Below are 2517 nucleotides of genomic sequence, written 5' to 3'. Positions count from 1 at the left end.
GGAAGAGCTTTAAAAGATTGAGCATCAATTCTTACCTGTAATTTTGATCTGATTTCAGTTGCATCAGTCTCATTTGAAGGGATATACATTCTACTGCTAGCAAAAATAAGGTAGTAGAATCCATCAATCCTTAGAACACCTCACTCTGTTTTCTCTTGCTTTACAAATATTTCAAGGAGGGGGAAAAGGTAATCAAGCTGAAGATAAAAACAGAAACTTAAGCCAAATTCAATTCTAAAAAATACATAACAAAGCGCTCACTCATTGTTTTAATGAATAGTAACTAGGTCAAACTAGGATTTAAGGTAAGAAATAACTTTGCAAATTAATAATAAACAAGTACTTTACGATCATTTTATTTAAGCCTCCCATGTAAGTGTATGAATTAAGTAAATGGTAGCACCACTGCTTTGTAGATGGGAAGGAAGGTTTACAATTTAAATAACTTGCCCAAGGAGTCACACAGGAAGATTTTAAAAAATCTGTGAGCAAAACCACCCAGGGTTCCTGACTACTGGGTCTGTGCCTTAACAATACTACAACTCCTCCATTAATAAAAAGTAAAAACAAAACTGAAATAAAACTTACTTTCACAAAATAACGTTGCTTCATCTCCAGCACCACTGGATTACAGAGACATACATTTGTGCAAGAACTATTTGCCATTGTTGCTCACTTCTGTAGCAAAAGACAGCACAAGCAAACAAACTTACTCAACAGATTTCTTCCATCATTTTCACGCTCCTTTTAGGAAATAATCTAGTGAAGTTATCCCAAGAATCTCACCATATATAGACAGTTGTAAGAATTGGCAACATGATTTATGAAGGTAATGTCTGGATGAAATGAATGAAAAGAGAGGTGAACAAGTGGCAAGAAGATTTTCTAGCCTAAAATAAAATGTTACTGAAAATTACGTTACCAAAATAGTTGCTTATGCCATTTTCTGTTCGCTAAAGACAGGTGTTTTGTAATTTAACACTCCTGTCTCCTCCCTTTGGGGCAAACATGAAGACCCACCTGCCAAAAATATTCCAATAACAATCCTGAAAGGATAATCTCCTAAAATGGTAATTCTGTTTAGAGAATGTAGTTTGACTGTCAGTACTGAAAACAGCATAGAACACAAGACAGCTGAGGGGGAGAGGACTTTAGATCTAGACCCTCCGAAAATTTTGGCTAATACATTTCTTGAAAATGGCTCCCTTTAAGCTTGACTTTGTGAAAATGGTGTTCTAAGCAAAAGGCAGTATAAAACGGAGTGAGGTTATTAAGAAGAAAACCAAGAAAGTATATTTGTTTATGGTTGGGTGTTTGGTATAAATAAGCAGAATTATCTTTAGGTGTTCAGCCCAGAAAAGCAGTGGAGTTTGGTTAATGGATGAAGTAAGCCTAGACCAGTGGTCCCCACCTGTGGACCAGCACGGGAGTGGGATGAGGCACACTGAGCCAGCTGCCTTCCTCCCGGGGCTGCCCCACTGTCAAGCTTTAACTCCGCATGTGACTGTCGGCAGCAGAAGCTGCTCACCCGGGCAGACAGATGGGGGTCCGAGCAGGGGGCTTGTGCCACAACCTGGCAGCCAACCCTTCGCAGCCCAGTACCAGGCCCTAGCCCGGTGGTTGAAAACCTCTGGCCTTAGACAATGCTAACATGCTATATATCCTTGTAATATGCATCATGTTTTGGATAGGCACAATAAAGAAAAAAGAACTTTTGCTCAGCCAAAAATTGCCAACAACTCAGCAGTGACTCTGAAAGGGATAAAACTATGATGCTGAACAGTATGTTTCATTCCCCCTTCCCTGGCTGGGAAAGACCAGCAACCATTACAGCATCCCTGTGTTTTAATTCTGGCACAGAAATCAGCTTCCCTGCTTAAAGACACATACCCCGTTTTGGAGGGCTTATTTTTTGATGTGTGATATGCAAGTAAATACAATATTTTGGTTTGGTTTCACCCTCTAGTGGCTTGATTACTGTATAGGTAGGTCTCCATAAAAGTTTTGGTCTAATATGGCCTTTAAGCTAATGGATCTGGTCCTTGGCTCAAGGAATAAAAACTCATGCTCTTAAAATCACAGGTTCTGGTTTTAGATTCTGCAAACTATCAGTTTGGTTAAGTCAACAGGTGTAGGAGGCTGTGGTCAAGTCATGAGCAAGGGGGATGGAGAGCCACCTGGTAGTCGTATGGGTTACCTAAGTAAAGGAAGTGGCTGTAGCCAATGTTCGGATTCAATAGGTAAATGGTTTCCCTGAAAATGGGAAAATCTGTTTGGTTCTTCTTCCTGTGCAGAGAATAAATCAAATTGTTTCAAATGCAGGCCCTGATCCCAGGTCCTGGTTCCTGAAGATACAGTTCTCTAGACAAGAAATGATGCCACCAGGTTGGTCTTCACTCACAAATCCATTGAGCTATAGTCATTTTAATAAAATGTAGCGTAGTGTTAATTGGGTATTCTTGATTGCTTGTGAAGGCAACAAGTTCCAGAATATCCTGTTTTACTCTGCGTCCAAAT

This window comes from Alligator sinensis, unplaced genomic scaffold (genome assembly GCF_000455745.1).
Source record: "Alligator sinensis unplaced genomic scaffold, ASM45574v1 scaffold147_1, whole genome shotgun sequence".
In the NCBI taxonomy this organism is placed as follows: domain Eukaryota; kingdom Metazoa; phylum Chordata; order Crocodylia; family Alligatoridae; genus Alligator; species Alligator sinensis.
The sequence above is the reverse complement of the archived record's forward strand: the minus strand, read 5'-3'. Positions refer to the sequence as shown.